We start from the raw sequence: 17878 nt of genomic DNA on the forward strand, positions 1-17878 counted from the left end.
TCTAACCACACACTGCTCACAAGCATAAAAACAGATACTGAGTGCCCCATGGCCATTGCTAACTCATTTAATAACCATTTTTTGGATGTGCCACCTACCTGATTGCTAAATGTAAAAGGGAAGATGTAAAAGAGGTTGAAATCAAAGACTCAGCAACTCTCCTCCTGTAACATATGTCTGCCTGATATCACTGTCCCTTTAAGACTACCTTCCCTGCTACTGACAATCATACTGTTTGGTGAATATCTGCATTCAACTTACCTGCCTAATTAATTAATCAATCATGCACCTGATTTCCTCAGCCACTTTTTAAACCATCTCAGGCCTAATGTGCATTGCCTTAGCTATAAAGCTTTGTTCCAGAACAGAGGTATGTGACTGTTCCAGCATGGATTTTACCAGCATATTCAAATTACAGCCTTTACTTTTCGCTATGCTTAAAATCATCTAATCGCAAGTATCCATATAAATCAATTTTGTTTCCTGGACACTGCTACTTAACAAACACTGAACTTATTCTAAATTACAAGTATGCATTTGGTTATAATCACTCTCTAATTACTACAACAGCATCTTACTAAGAACTTTATAACTAATCTCTGCTACAAGTTGTCATAGCTGAAATATCCTCCTTCAAATATGTTAATATATTCAGAACTCTGCATATATGTGTTCAGTTAAACAGCTTTCCTGTGATTCTCCAATAGATGCACAAACAACATTTAATGCCTTAAACTTGCAACTTGTCTATCACCTGTGCTGCTCTGGTTATTACCGACATACAGCTCTATATAATATTATGTACTGTGAACCTGCAACAAACCTTAGTTTGCATCTGAAGCCTGAACATCTTACATTGCTATATTTTTCACTCATGAACCCTGCAGCAACTCCTATTAACTATAAGTCACAGTATCAATTTATGTTTCCATTGAAGCCAGAATATATTGTATATATATGTTTCACGCTCCATGAATTCTACAATAACTTCTTGCAACTATGAATCACAGAATATCATCTATCCATGTCCAGGATACTCTTCCCCGGGTCAGGGGTCGGTGTCTCCAATTCGCTACCACTGCCCTGAGGGTCTGTGTCCTGAGGGCATATACACCAGAACATGACACCTCCCTACTAACAGTACAAACAAATTTAGTTTTGTACCTGTATTCATGTATGAAATAACGGATCATTACCAAAATCTAGAAATAAGATCTCAGTCTGGCTCCGACCACTTACCCGCTATGCTCCTAAAGCTCAGTGCACCAGCTATGGCCCTTCCTATTAATCCTTTATTAACACCTCCCTGATATCTGGCTATGTTCCCAACTCTTGGAAAAAAGCAATGGTTGTTCCAGTCCACGAAATTGGAGATAAACCAAAGTCTCAAAATATAGGCCTGTATCCATACTCCTACTGTTGTCAGAGTTTCCTACTCCATTCAAATCTGGCCTTCCTCCAAACCACTCTACTGTAACAGCTCTCTTAAAAGTTATTAATGATGTACAGACTGGAATGAAATGAGGCAAACTAACTGGAGCTATTTTGCTTGATTTTGTAAAGGCCTTTGACACTGTTGATCATGACATCCTAATATGCAAGCTCAAAGCTTTGGGATTAAATGATAAATTGGTTCTGCTCTTATCAGACAGATCTCTATCTGTGTCTATTTTTAACACTGTCTCCATCTCTCTGAAAAATACAGTGCAGTGTGCCCTAGGGTTCCATTTTAGGGCCCCTCTTGTTCTCTATATTTATAAATGATTTTCCCTTAGTTTGCAAAATCTCAACTGTACACATGTATACAGAGGACACTATAATATATGCAACGAAAAACAAGCATATCACGACTTGAGGCTGTGATGCCACAGAATTATTTAGAGGTTGAAAGATGGATCTATAAAAATATACTTTAGAAACACTGACAAAACAGTAACCATGGTTTTTGGGATGAATCAAAAATAAAAAATAAAAATAATGCAGAGTTGAACATAATTACATTATCCAACTGTAGGTTGGCCCCTGTTAACTCCTAGGGGTCGATTTATGAAGCAGCGGATGCTGTTTCCGACCCACTCCGCTTCAGGTCCATTGGAAGCTCGGTATTTGGCTTGATCCTAACCTGTCGTTTGGAGCCCTTTTTTAAAACTTAAAATAAATCCTGTCTAATTCTGGAGGTTAGGAAACATATTGTACAACAAATGCTGATCTTAGCAATTAATTACTTGGATGTTGTGTATGTGTCTGCACCTCAAATCCATCTCAGTAAACTTGCAATTCTCTATAACTAGAGTTTAACTATAAATAGAGTCCCTGTTAATCTGCACACTATTCACTGCATTCTAGTGCTCTCTCCTCTCCTGTAACTCTCTTTTAGTATGTAAAAATGTATATTTAGCATATGATTTTAGGTTGTTAATTAAGTCCGGCATTTATTGTAACGTTATTTCCAATGTCTTACTTCTAATGTTTTGTTAATTGCCATGTAATGTTCAATCCTTATCAATACTTGCTTTTATTCTTAAATTTATAGCTGTTGTAAGCTTCAACCTCCTCTAAATTTTATTGTCTGTTTATTTTAACTTATCTCTCCATGGACTGACTAGAATCTAACTTTCTAATTGACCTTTTTAATGGTCTTTGACTTGGTATTCAACTAATTTAGTGGACCCTAGGAGGAAGAAGACACAGAGGTGCCAATATGGCCTAGTAATGTCTACACAATAGTAAGACAATGTGAATAAAATAATACTCACAAAGATAGAGCACCCGAAAGTGCAAATCACGCAGGCTGGATCAGTTAGCAGTGGTCCAGCTCACTGTATGCTCAAAAAGGAGACACTCAGATGGAGACCAGCAGGCAGCAAACAGAGTTCCTATTCCTGTGATTGACATAAAACAAAATCCATAGCCTAGTACAGTCGGGGTATACAGAGTACCAAATTACTGGTCAGACTTACAGAAAGCAGTGCACCTCCAGGTGTAATCAAGGCAAGCTGGAACCTCTCAGTCGCCCAGTAGACTGTACTCAGGTATAGATGGCCCAGCCACACAGTATAAGTCCAAAGGATGATTCCAAAAACTCCAAAAATGAGGGCAGCAAGTGTATCAAAAAAGCATATATTTATTAAAAACAAAGCGACGCATTTCTCAACCGCTCTAGGGCTGTTTCCTCAGGCTAAACAATAAAAATGTAACATTGATACACTTGCTATATACATTTAAAAACCATATAATTGGTTAATTGAAACACCCCTCCCCCTTCCCCAAACCCAATTGCTCCATATGCCCATGTTTGTAAACTCTTCTATGTTAGCAGCAATATAGCTGGTAATCAGTATTGCTAATGGAGTTGTTTATGTTAGTGATGTTATTAATGATGTAATATGCTAACACCATTCATTACATATATGAAGGTATAGCCTTAACTCCTAAGTACAATGAGTACTCTGAAGGTCCTATAAAAACCTCAGTCTTGTAGTATAAGAAATAATGTGTTGGAAATCAATAAAGAGTAAACCTAAAAGTCCACTTTATACTGGATACAGGTGTAGTAGAACATTTGACCTGATAGGGCTGATCATCATAATCATATTGAGCTTGTCTTAGTTATATGGAGAAATCACAAGGATGTTTAGTAATCTTACTAAATTATGTACAATTATGCCCAATCTGACACATACCGTTCAAAAATAAAGAGCATATTTTCAGATCGCTGCTCCAAATTTTGGAGAGAATAAATATATACACCGGCTACCTAGGAAATCTTTTCATACTAATACTGGCACTACTCTATATAGAGTGGTATAACACATTTTCAGGTAATATTATTGAGACATACACATATTCACTTTTGTAATTTCCCTAGTGTCTTTTTTGGTATTAGTGTCACTTGACTAATATTCTTTAATTATATTTCTATTATAGCTTGTTCTTTCTTTGAAGAAGGACATTTTTATCTATATAGTTCTACACACATTTCTATTTCACTTATTTGGCCATTTATGTGACTCTAAGATACATTTGTCAAGTCCTCCGATGGGTCTCAAATTGGCCAAATATCACTAGGTTGTCAGTATATGGCCGGGTTATAATACAATATATTTAATACTTATCCTTTAAACTAAACCCCCAATAAAATGCATATACAAAACAAATAAAATTAATGTAAATTCCTAAATTCTTTATATTAGTTAAAATTTATAGACACATTTAATTATATTTATAGGAACCAGAATATGAATCAAACTATACAGTGTTTAAACTGTTACAATATGCTATACAAAGATCACAAAAGTTACCTTATTTATTAACCTTTTTCGCACTTGAATTTCATTTAAAATACCACAATGAGATACCAAGATATAACCCACTAATATTCAGACTGGTATAATTAAGTTATTTAACCCACAAAGGATTCTAATACAATTCTAATTAGAACAACAGAAGTATATATATTCTTAATGTAAACAGTCAGTTTAAATGCCAATTTATCTATGCTGAAATAAGTTCTTAATTACCTACAGTTAAGACAAATTCTAAAATATATTTATATATTTGCAAAGATAAATTACTTAGCATACAAAAGGCAAGCTTAAAATTATACAGGACTATGAATATGAGTCTAAAATACAAATATGCTCTTTAAATCTATCAGTTGTAATGTAACTGCAGGGACAATTAATATATTTGTTTTAAATATTACCTATATTTAGCAACCTCTTATACTTTATAAGATAACCAATGAATATTTCAGCTTCCAGAATTTCTCAACAAGTCCAATTCACCTCAGAAAAACAAAATAAGTATTTTGCAATGTGGATAAGAAAAGGTAGCCCAATTTTGCTTATAGTGACCGCGTTCCAGGCAGCAATTATCAGTCACAAGTTAGCAGAAAAAAACCCAGCCCATACTATCTCCATGCTTGGGGTTAAATCATGTGATATAACCCCACCCCTTTTTGCTCTGTACCATCATTGGTGAATTGGTTAGGCCCGTAACGAAACCATTGGTTCACTGGGAATGCATGGTTACTAGGGAAACGCATCTTTGTCAACAACCAACTGCCTTTTGGCTGTAATACTGGATTTAAGCCATCGGGGGCAGCAGACAGAGACAAACAGTTTCATTCAATTATTTTGTACAGTAAAACCATTTCTTTAAAATGTTTATTTAAAATACTATGATTTCTTTATATTACAAGTCACATGTTCAAAGTGTATTGGACTATGTCACATTATTCATCCTGACTATTTTAATATGAAACATCAGTATTATTTCTAACATCATATTATTATTATCTTAAAATCTATTTAAAAATAGCATTTGGTTATTTCTTGCTTTTATTCACATAAAACCATAGCATATTGCACATTCAGTGCATCTCTTTCTGAATGTATAGATTGATGCCCATGATCAACATTCATAGGATGTCCTGCTGTCTGCAACAAAAATAAATAATTGTTAAAAATGTCAAACATTCATATATCTATTTTGCAATATGTATCAATCTCAGCAAATATTTATCTAATATGTTGCCATTTGTCACTGCTTCTTAGGTCCACAAATACACATTTCTGTATAGTATTTAAAATTATACAGGCTGTATATTAAAAATGAATTTGAGAGGTAAAATGCAAGATGTGCTTTTGCTTAGCTAATCTTCCTCTAGACGTATGTCTGAGCTTCGTATATTAAAACCTCAGCAGGTATAATCAACCTTTGCATCTCATTAGGCTTCAAATTAAAAAGTTTTAGACATTACATCTCTGTCACTCCAGGGATTTCTGTGATCTGGGTATGAGATAGATGCTTCCTCTTTGAAATAACTTAAATGTTATCTTAATTAGGATAAGCGTGTCTTGTGTTTGATCTAAGACCTGGAATATACAGCCATATAGATTGACTTTGCCTTCTTTGAAATGACTGTCTGAATTTAAATAGAACAAATGTCTTCCCTTTGTCCTCACTTGGATGCATTGTAATTTTGCATACTGAGTGGGGGAGGATCGAGTTGTGGCCAGTCAGGCACCTAATGTCTTATAGGCAGTTTCACAAAGCAAATAAAAATATGAGTTCTTGGTCTTATCATAAATCTATGTGTAGATAAAAATACATATATATTTATATTATTTAATAATACTCAGATATCCTGAAATAAATCCCCCTTCCAATTTTAAATAGATGTAGGACACATGTATTTGAATTGGCTTAAGGTCAGTGGTATTTGGTGATGTATTGATGGTATCCACCATAGACAGTCTTCTATGAAGAGAGTCCGTTATTTTTGAGCCCCTATGCTCATTAGCTAGGTATCCTTAAACTAAAATATTTCTTTAGTTCATTTGGGGATATGACTTCATTCTCCCTCTATAACTTGTAGTTGGAACCTAGGATGGCATGCTCGCAACTGATTAATATGGACCCATTTATCTATGAAACTATAATTTTTGGGGATCCTTATTTTATAGGCCACTGGAGATATTTTGCCAGTAATGACAAAAGGACCTTTCCACGATGGAAGAAATTTCTTCTCCTTAACCTGATCTCTTCCAAAGTTATAAAGATAAACTCTATCATATATTTCATATTCCTTTTTGGACGTTTTGAGATCATAATAGGTTTTAGTGGCAGATGCAGCTTTCTCAAAGTTCCTTTGAGCAAATGCAAAGGCATATTGCAGGTGCTTTCTTAGGTTCTCCACATATTGATGCGTACTTGCAGTGTTTATCAAGTTCTGGTTCGTATGTACGGTACAGTAGATGCTGAGGTAGAACCATTCTTCTACCAGTCATCAGTTCAAAAGGTGACATCTTGTTAGCACTACTTGGAGTTGCTCTCAATGCCATTAGGACTAGAGGTAGTTTTACATCCCAGTCTTTACCTTTTCACTCACAAACTGTTTGAGGATTTTCACAATGCACTGGTTTTAACGCTCTACACCACCACTTGAGGCAGCTCTATATGCAATATGGATCTTTCTTTTAACCCCTAGTATTTCCACATTTTGGTCATCACTTCACTAGTGTAGTGGGTTCCCTGATCTGATTCGATTCTTTGGGGCAACCCAAATCTTGAAAACACGTGGTTAATGAGCAAAGCTGCTCATGTTTCAGCACTATTGTTAGGTGCACTGATGCACTCTATCCATTTAGTGAACAGGCATGTCACCATTAACATGTATTTGTTACCTCTTGATGACCTAGTTACTGGACCAATAAAATCAATTTGTATATCTGACCATGGCATTACCATCCCCCTTTTCTGCAATGGCGCCCTATGCGTTGGTGCAGTGGGTTGGAACTGTGGACAGATTAAACAACCTTGACAGTAAGTTTGAACATCTTTCAACAGGTGTGGCCAGAAGGCCTAGCCACGCAATATCTCATATGTTAATTTGGCGCCACGATGGCCAGATGTGGGAGCATCATGGGCATGTTGAAGCATTAGACCTCGGAACTTGGTGGGTACCACCCATTGTAGGATGCCAGTTTTGGAGGTTCTAATTAACAAACCATCCGGTAACTTGAATCGTGATCTGGACTTCATTAAGATTCTAAGATCTTCCTTGCCAATACATTCATCTTTTGAGATGGGTTTGCTTTCAGGATCTTCTATGTGTTTATAGAAGATGCCTACAATGGGGTCTTCTTTTTAAATAGTGATCAGGTCCTCACTAGGAGAATCCTGACTCCATTTCACCAGGTTAGGCTCAGTCTGTTGTTTTGCCTGGTTTCTGGTAATGGCTTCTACCTTAATGGCTCCCATTAAGTGGTCGATATTAAGGAGTTCTCCAGTTATGCCTCCTTGTTTGGCTAATGAATCCGCAAGATCATTGCCTTTTGTATCTGAACCTTGAACCCTGGAATGACCCTTGGTCTTTTTCCAGTGTATGGTTAAATCATTGGACACCACCAGATTATCAATATCGCAGAACAACTTGCCATGCTTGACTGGTTTGTTGTTACTTTTCTGCATGCCATTCCTTTTCCAAGTATTCGACAAAACTGTCACGCACGTAATTTGAGTCAGTAATGATCACAAATTCATGAATAACATGTTCAATATCCATTTCAATGTTTTTTAGAACAGCAGTTAGTTCTGCAACCTGACTGGATCTTGGTCCAATGTTGAAACCTACAGAAATATTTGGGAATACATTTGCCCAAGTTATACCAATGCCAGCAACTAGTCTGTGCTCATTATCAATAGTGGCATGGTAAGAACAACCATCAACATATACCCAAGGTAATGTTTGACAATGGTCCTTATTGTATATTTTATACGGGGAAAGCAATTGTTCCTCCAGGAAATCATCTTCTGATAATTCTTCCCCAGGATCCTTAGCAGTACAATCATGGAGCTCAGCGAGTCCCACTCCCTGTGTGACTGGATTCTTTTTATTCTGCTTGTAGCAAATTTCTAAAGGCCAGCCTTGTAAGGAAAGAGTCCAAGCTGTTATGCGGCTATTAGACAGGTTCCCATCTCTTATTCTTTCACTTTGCAGATATAGCAAAGGCTGGTGGGCCGTTTCTACAATAATTTTCTCGCCCTGTATATAGCTGCGGAAATTTTTTAGAGCCCATACAGTGGATAAGAGGGCTTTTTCTCATTCGCTAAATTTTATTTCTACGAGGGATAGCGTTTTGCTTGCATAAGCAATGACTTTGCCTAAATTATCATGCTTTTGGTATAAAAAAGCACTCATGCTTATATCTGTGTAACTTGTCTCTAAGACGAAAGGTTTACCACCTTCAGGGTACGCTAAGCAAGGTGCTTGAGTGAGTTTTCTCTTCAACTCCTTGATGGCTGTCTCTTTAGACTCACTCCAGTGCCATTTCACATCCTTCTTTAGAAGAAGTAGTTGTGGTTTAGCTAATTCTGCATAATTATCAATGAATTTGCAAAAATAATTTGTCATACCCAGGAATGATCTCAATTCCTTTAAATTAGTTGGGTTTTTAGAATTTACTATAGTTTCCACCTTTTTCTTCTGAGGATTTAGCCCTTCAGATGTAACTTCATCTCCCAAGAAGTTTACACGAGTGCGGCACCATTGAGTTTTTTTGTAGGGATAATTTGACACCTGCCCTTTTAAGTTGGCTGAGGACGTATTTAAGCTCTGTGATGTGTTTTTCAAAATCTGTGCTTTGGAATAAAACATAATCAACATAAGATAAGGTCCCCCTTTCCAGTGCATCAGGCATAGCCTTATGCATGAACACAGCAAATTCATGTCCAGAATTTATGTATCCAAATGGAAGTCTCTGAAATGCATACTGGATCTTTTGGAATGAGAATGCCAGCTTATACTGGCCCTCCTCATGTACCTTTATGGTCCAATATCCCTGTGCACAATCAATGGCAGTGAATATTTTAGATCCCTGCATCTGGGCAAGGCACAGGTCAATATATGGCACAGGCCAACCAGACATGTACACTCATTTGTTTAGCTGTCTTAAATCAGCACACAAACGCCATTGTCCATTAGGCTTAAGAACACCTAGAATAGGATTGTTAGAAGAGCTGTGCACCTGTCTGATAATACCCCTTTCTTCCAGGTTCCTTATGATTTCTGCAAGAGAATCATATGATGCTAAAGGAAGTCTGTATTGTTTAACAAAGACAGGTGGTGCATTGGGATCTGTTTGGATTCTTGCAATGTGCAAGTCTGTAGTCCCACAGTCATAGAAATCCCTAGCAAAAATATCTTTGTACTTAATCAGGAGTTCTCGTAGCTGTCGGCGTTCATCATCACTGGAACAGCCATTAGCTAAAGATATTTGCTCTTTGACTATTTGCTGAAATCCTGGAAAAATTTCAGGCTATCCTATTTTATAGGCTTCTTCCAACCTAGAGGTGAGATCCCCTTGATTATAATTTACATTGCCCCTATGACTCTGGGTATTGGGGTATTCTTGCTGTTTGATCGGCTGATCAAACATCAGGGAGGCTTCTTCAATTTTACAGTTGCCCTCCTCTGAGCTGAAGATATAAATAAACTGAATTGTAAATAGTCCTTCTGGCATAGATGCAAAGGATTGTTCTATTAATTTTTCTTCAGTTAAGTATCCTTCAGGTATTGGCCCAATTACATTATTCTGGAATCCAAAAGTGTAATAACTTCATTCAAGAGCATATCCTATGGTATACAAAGAGAGAAGCGCTCTACCAGGAACGAACAACAGCTCAGTGGCTTGTTCTATGGCGATTTACCACCCGGAAGCAGCCTCTTTTAGACCAGTGTGCTTTTCACAGAAGAAAACTTTCCTGAAGTATATCAGTCTGATCCTGCCAAGTTAGGTCAGTCCAGCCCCGAAATACCAGGCAATTCTCCTCTGAACAAGGAACATGACAACCCCAGACGATCGTTTCGGCCTCCTATGGGCCTCGTCAGTGAGGTGCAGCCACATTCCTCTAAGCACACTGGGCAAGGAGTCCACGTCTGGTTTCCCCCATCACCCATAGGGAGACTTCCCCAGGGTCATAATAATTTGCATACAAAGAGAGAAGCGCTCTACCAGGAACGAACAACAGCTCAGTGGCTTGTTCTATGGCGATTTACCACCCGGAAGCAGCCTCTTTTAGACCAGTGTGCTTTTCACAGAAGAAAACTTTCCTGAAGTATATCAGTCTGATCCTGCCAAGTTAGGTCAGTCCAGCCCCGAAATACCAGGCAATTCTCCTCTGAACAAGGAACATGACAACCCCAGACGATCGTTTCGGCCTCCTATGGGCCTCGTCAGTGAGGTGCAGCCACATTCCTCTAAGCACACTGGGCAAGGAGTCCACGTCTGGTTTCCCCCATCACCCATAGGGAGACTTCCCCAGGGTCATAATAATTTGCATACAAAGAGAGAAGCGCTCTACCAGGAACGAACAACAGCTCAGTGGCTTGTTCTATGGCGATTTACCACCCGGAAGCAGCCTCTTTTAGACCAGTGTGCTTTTCACAGAAGAAAACTTTCCTGAAGTATATCAGTCTGATCCTGCCAAGTTAGGTCAGTCCAGCCCCGAAATACCAGGCAATTCTCCTCTGAACAAGGAACATGACAACCCCAGACGATCGTTTCGGCCTCCTATGGGCCTTGTCAGTGAGGTGCAGCCACATTCCTCTAAGCACACTGGGCAAGGAGTCCACGTCTGGTTTCCCCCATCACCCATAGGGAGACTTCCCCAGGGTCATAATAATTTGCAAACAAAGAGAGAAGCGCTCTACCAGGAATGAACAACAGCTCAGTGGCTTGTTCTATGGCGATTTACCACCCGGAAGCAGCCTCTTTTAGACCAGTGTGCTTTTCACAGAAGAAAACTTTCCTGAAGTATATCAGTCTGATCCTGCCAAGTTAGGTCAGTCCAGCCCCGAAATACCAGGCAATTCTCCTCTGAACAAGGAAGATGACAACCCCAGACGATCGTTTCGGCCTCCTATGGGCCTCGTCAGTGAGGTGCAGCCACATTCCTCTAAGCACACTGGGCAAGGAGTCCACGTCTGGTTTCCCCCATCACCCATAGGGAGACTTCCCCAGGGTCATAATAATTTGCATACAAAGAGAAAAGCGCTCTACCAGGAATGAACAACAGCTCAGTGGCTTGTTCTATAGCGATTTACCACCCGGAAGCAGCCTCTTTTAGACCAGTGTGCTTTTCACAGAAGAAAACTTTCCTGAAGTATATCAGTCTGATCCTGCCAAGTTAGGTCAGTCCAGCCCCAAAATACCAGGCAATTCTCCTCTGAACAAGGAACATGACAACCCCAGACGATCGTTTCGGCCTCCTATGGGCCTCGTCAGTGAGGTGCAGCCACATTCCTCTAAGCACACTGGGCAAGGAGTCCACGTCTGGTTTCCCCCATCACCCATAGGGAGACTTCCCCAGGGTCATAATAATTTGCATACAAAGAGAGAAGCGCTCTACCAGGAACGAACAACAGCTCAGTGGCTTGTTCTATGGCGATTTACCACCCGGAAGCAGCCTCTTTTAGACCAGTGTGCTTTTCACAGAAGAAAACTTTCCTGAAGTATATCAGTCTGATCCTGCCAAGTTAGGTCAGTCCAGCCCCGAAATACCAGGCAATTCTCCTCTGAACAAGGAACATGACAACCCCAGACGATCGTTTCGGCCTCCTATGGGCCTCGTCAGTGAGGTGCAGCCACATTCCTCTAAGCACACTGGGCAAGGAGTCCACGTCTGGTTTCCCCCATCACCCATAGGGAGACTTCCCCAGGGTTATAATAATTTGCATACAAAGAGAGAAGCGCTCTACCAGGAACGAACAACAGCTCAGTGGCTTGTTCTATGGCGATTTACCACCCGGAAGCAGCCTCTTTTAGACCAGTGTGCTTTTCACAGAAGAAAACTTTCCTGAAGTATATCAGTCTGATCCTGCCAAGTTAGGTCAGTCCAGCCCCGAAATACCAGGCAATTCTCCTCTGAACAAGGAACATGACAACCCCAGACGATCGTTTCGGCCTCCTATGGTAGTTCCCTTGGATAAGGACATATCCTGTGGTTTTTTTTTTTTTATTATTATTATTTTTTAAAACCAGCTTTATTAAACATAAAGAAGAATCAGAAATACAACAGAGAAATCACATAACATAACACTGTCTGTTGTATAAATATTACACCATATAACAAAAGGAAGCATAAGACCTAAACACAGTGAAGTACACATTTGTCTACAGTGTCTGACTTGTCCAACTCGGGAGAGCAAACAAGATCATGCAATTGTATTTCCAAATGATAATAAAGACGGAGGGGAAAACAAAACACCCCTCCGGAGCTGTAAAGCATGGTATCAACTGAGTTTTCATTTTCATACAGATAAAGGAATATATAAAGGCTAGTATTAAGTATAAAGAAATAGAAGAAAAGGAAAGGGGAAAAGAGGAGAAGGAGCCATACATCAGGAGAGGGGGAAGGAGAGAGGGAGGAAGAAAAAAAAAAAAAAGGGGGGGGGGGGAGAGGGGTGCTCGCGCATTGAACATTGTAGTGGGGTTTGAAAGGGAATTGAGGCAAGCAAGGCCTCACAGTGAGGTGCCCTTCCATACCGCCAGCATCATATCATGGGACGCCAATTGGTTGATTTTAAAGTAGTGCAACCTCTCAAGTTTTAGTAAGTCATCCACTGAGGTATACCACTCATCAAGGGAGGGGATCTGTTTGGACTTCCATTTACGAGGGATTAGTCGCTTAGCTCCCGTGATCATTATCAGGAGAAGGGCTCTAGCAAAGTCATTTTTGATTTTAGGAATCTGCAACAATAGTAGGGTCTCAGGGGCATCAGGTATCAGAGTTTGCACCTTGTGTGACATTGTCTTAAGAACTGCCGACCCGAAATCTCTCAGTAAGGGGCAAGACCACCAAATATGCATAAGAGAGCCTAGCTCTCCGCAGCCCCTCCAACAGTAGGGACTCACTGAAGGAAAGTACCTGTGCAGTCTCACCGGAGTGTGATACCACCTGGTTAATAATTTCAGGTGTATTTTCTGTACTACCGCCGATACCGATGACCGCCTCGCCAGGGCAAATGATCTCAGCCACTCATCTTCTTCAATAGTGCTGTCGAGGTCCCTACCCCAAGTTAATGTAAAGGAGGGGAGCTGAACGTCTGGAGGAATAAGTAAGAGTTTGTATACTTTTGATATCAGCCGTCTAGGAGGTGTGATATTTGTGCACAGTTGTTCAAATGGTATAAGGTCTCTATTAAACCTATCTTTGTGTTTATGATGCATGAGGAAATGCGCTAGCTGATGGTATCGCAGCCATGAGGAAAAAAGAGCACCATATTGTGCCGACATGTCTAGTTGTGTGCGCAGTTTGCCCTCGTGTATAGCAGAGTGTAGGATACCGTCGCGCAGGTGATAAAATGTACTCAAACGAGTACCCAAAACGTGGTATGGAATATCAGGATTTTCAATTATTGGGATCATTGGGGAATGGACTGAGGAGATGTGGGTGGAGGTAGCTAACAACCTATCCCATTCCTGAAGGGTTGCCTGTGTTAAGTGGTATTTCTGTATGCGGGATCCACGCAAAGGCTCCAATGTTATGCCGTTTAAAAATATAACCATTGAGGCGAACCCATTGCTTTTGCGTATCATTTTGCGACCATTCAACCACTCTCTGCAAAAGAATTGCTCTCCTGTACAATGATAGATCAGGGAATCCCAGCCCACCCCTCTCCCGAGGGAGATATAATGTTTTTCTGGGCACTCTTGGTTTCACTCCTGACCAAATAAACTGCTCAAGAGATCGCTGTAACTGGGATAGATAGTCACCAGGTAGGGCAATAGGCACAGTCTGCAGGATATACAAAATACGTGGTAAAACATTCATTTTAATCAAGCTTATCTTCCCTAGCCACGTTAGCATTTTGTTCTTCCAGGAGGATAAATTGGTAATAATATCCTTACGTAGGGGTATATAGTTATGTTTATATAGGTCAGATGGGTTTGCGGACAGATATATACCTAGGTATTTTAATCTAGAGGCGGCTATAGGTATATGATAATTTTGGGCTATTTCTTGGATAAGTTCTGAGGGAGAGTTAATGTTCAGTAACTCTGACTTGGATAAATTGAGATGGAAATCAGAAAGCTCACCGTATTGTATAGCGGTAAGCTGCGGGATAGCTAGAGAGGACAAATATTTGTCTATCATATTCTGCTTTTCTAACTCAGTGAGTTCTTGGGGTCTACCCTCGCGTGTCTGCGAGATGTTATAAAGATTAGTATAGTATGTATTGAAGGAGTCTGCTATTTGTCTGGTTCCCTTCACTGCAGTACCATCCTCCCTCTGTAACATATAAATATGGGACTTAAGTTGCTGTCTACGGATGTTTCTGGCTAAAAGTTTACCAGGCTTGTTGCCCCCTTCATAATATTGTTGTTTTGTCGTAAACAGCTTATGATGTAGCGTCTCAAGTTGATGTTGGGCAAGGAGCGATCTGGCCTCAGTCAAAGACCTGCCTATAGCCCCGTTCGACGGGTCCCGTTTATGTATGTTTTCTAGTTCAGTCACTTTTTGTAAGAGTTGTGAATGTTTTATCCTCTGCTGTTTTATCAGATGGGCCTTATGAGGAACTCCCCTCGAACAGCACACTTGTGTGCCTCCCAAAAGCTGGTGATAGAAGTATGCACAGGGTCGTTATGTGTCATATAGTCCGTTAATGATTTTTGGATCACAGCTTTAATGTCCTGTCTCTCTAATAGGTGATCGTCTAGTTTCCAAATATAAGACGTAGGGGGCAGGTCCGGCCATTGGATGTTACAGATTATAGGGGCATGATCTGACCATGTAATAGTGTCTATTTTAGAACTAACGGTCATGTCTAGTCCTGTCGAGTCAAAAAGGAAGTAATCTATATGTGAGTATTTGTTGTGTGGAGGGGAGTAGTATGTATAATCTCTTCCCGATTGATGAAGTGTTCTCCACACATCATGTAGCTGGAGATTTGCAATAGTTGTCCTGACTGACTTAATTATTTTAGAAGGAATACTCGCTGATCCATTGGACGTGTCTACGCACACATCCAACGGTATGTTAAGATCCCCTGCCAATGTCAGTATATTTATGAAAATCTTAGCAGTGTTATCCAAAAAATATATATAAGTTTATGGCAGGGTTATAAACACAATACAAAGAAATAGAAACCCTTATCAACCATGCACCTACTAGACCATACAATTAATATAAATATCTGAATTCTTTTATTTAGTTAATATCCATAAACATATTGAAGTATATTCGCAATAAAAGGAAATGAAACAAAATTTATATGCGTTAAAACCAACTCTTAAGATATGCTATCCTTCTTACAAAACCCAGAAAAATATACCTTCACAATTTAGCCTTATTTATTTAACACAATGGGATTAAAACCTTTAACATCCAAGCAATACAATTCTAAACTGTGCTCTTTCAACAATAGGATAATATATATATATTCTGCTATTTGACTGCAATTTATCCTAATACAGAATTAACTTACAATATCAGAACTTGCACAGATGATTTACTTAGCAAATCAGATACAGATTTAAACAATATATATAATATATAGGCTGTGATTACCAATTTAAAATACAATTTATTTATTTGACTCTGCCCGGCTCAGCAATAGTAATTGTTTACTTTAAATGCTTGCATACAAATAGGTAGGCTAAGAGCTATCTAGGACAATGGCACACAGTTTAAAAATATAATCTGCTCTTTAAATCTATTAACTGTAAAGGCTATACCTATGACTTATCTTACAGTAAAACTTTTGTATACATCACCCAAATAACAGCAATCCAGTTTACAATTTTTGCAACGGATCCAATTTCACACCTCATATAAAATAAGTGTAATTGCAATGGAATAGGAGAAATATGGCCCACTTTGTTTTTATAGTTTGACTGTGTCCCACGCAAAACAGTTTCAGTCAGTTACAAAACTCTGTAGAGCAGTCTGTCCCCTTCCTTCTGCATCAACTTATTAATCTAATCATAGGTGTGAAATATGGGTGGCCCTTCGAAACCTTGTCCCTCTATTGGATAATCTGAATATCCCATTTCCAACAACCAAAAAGCTTTCTGGCTGTAGTTCTCTCATGGCAACACTGGGTGGCATCATTACAAACATACATAGCAACATTTGAATCAACTTAAATCAGTATTTCTATTAAATGGTTATTCATTTTATCATAATTTATTGCAACAACTATTCACAATATTTGTTTTGGATAAGTTATATCTTAATGAATTTTCTGATTATTCTGATACCAAATATGTTATATTATTAACATTTTATTATATTAAGGCAATTTAATACTGTTAATTATTAGCTTAAAATGCATTACAATTTTATCGGTATCCTGGCATTTATATGTGAATAATAGCTTATTTTTAATTCAGTATTGTACTGTATTCCAAGTGAATCCTGTCTATGTAGATCTGAAATGAAAATAAATGTTAATAATCACTTCTCTTCAGGTCCATAAACATCTATTCATGTTCTAAAACACACAGAGGCTAAGATATTCATGCTTTCAAAACATACACATATATATATCATATATATATATATATATATATATATATATATATATATATATACACACACATCTCATGTCCATTAAAACATATATAGTTGCTTTGAAATCATAATGTAAGCCATTTGTCTTCACTGTGTTATTCTAACATTCTAACTGCTCTTTCAGTAACTTCAGTTGCCAGAATTTTTGTCTCATACTCACCACATGGGGTCAATCCACGAGTAGTTGTAAAAGTCTTAATGCAGCATATTTCCTGTAAGTACTATGCTTATCCAACTATTTTAGATTTTATCCTTTTAAGTGATGGTCTTAAATTGGGTATACCAAATGTCTTAGAGTCATAAAAGTTAAATGAGCATGGTCACTGAATTAGTTCCTTTTGGAAAATGTCTGTGTGCTCACACCGCAGGGGTCATGCTTCTAAAGGCTATGCTGATTTCCAATCCTGATAAACGTGTATTAGAAGCTGTGTTCAACAAACTCATGTTCAATTAATCCTGAGGTCTCATCTAACATATACAGTGTATAAAATATACACATATATATATACATATACATATATATGTACACATATGTAATATTCATCATAATATTCATATACTCTGACATAAATCCCCCTTCCAACTTCAAATAGATGTAGGACACATGTATTTGAATTGGCTTAAAGTCAGTGGTATTTGGTGAGGATGTTGACCGTACACATCATGGACAGTCTTCTATGTAGATAGTCTGTCAATTTTGAACCTTCATGTTTATCAGTTAGGCATCTTTAAACTACAGTATGTCTTTAGTTCATTTGGGGATATGACACTTCATTCTCCCTCTATGACTTGTAGT

Source organism: Bombina bombina, chromosome 6 (assembly GCF_027579735.1).
Source record: "Bombina bombina isolate aBomBom1 chromosome 6, aBomBom1.pri, whole genome shotgun sequence".
In the NCBI taxonomy this organism is placed as follows: domain Eukaryota; kingdom Metazoa; phylum Chordata; class Amphibia; order Anura; family Bombinatoridae; genus Bombina; species Bombina bombina.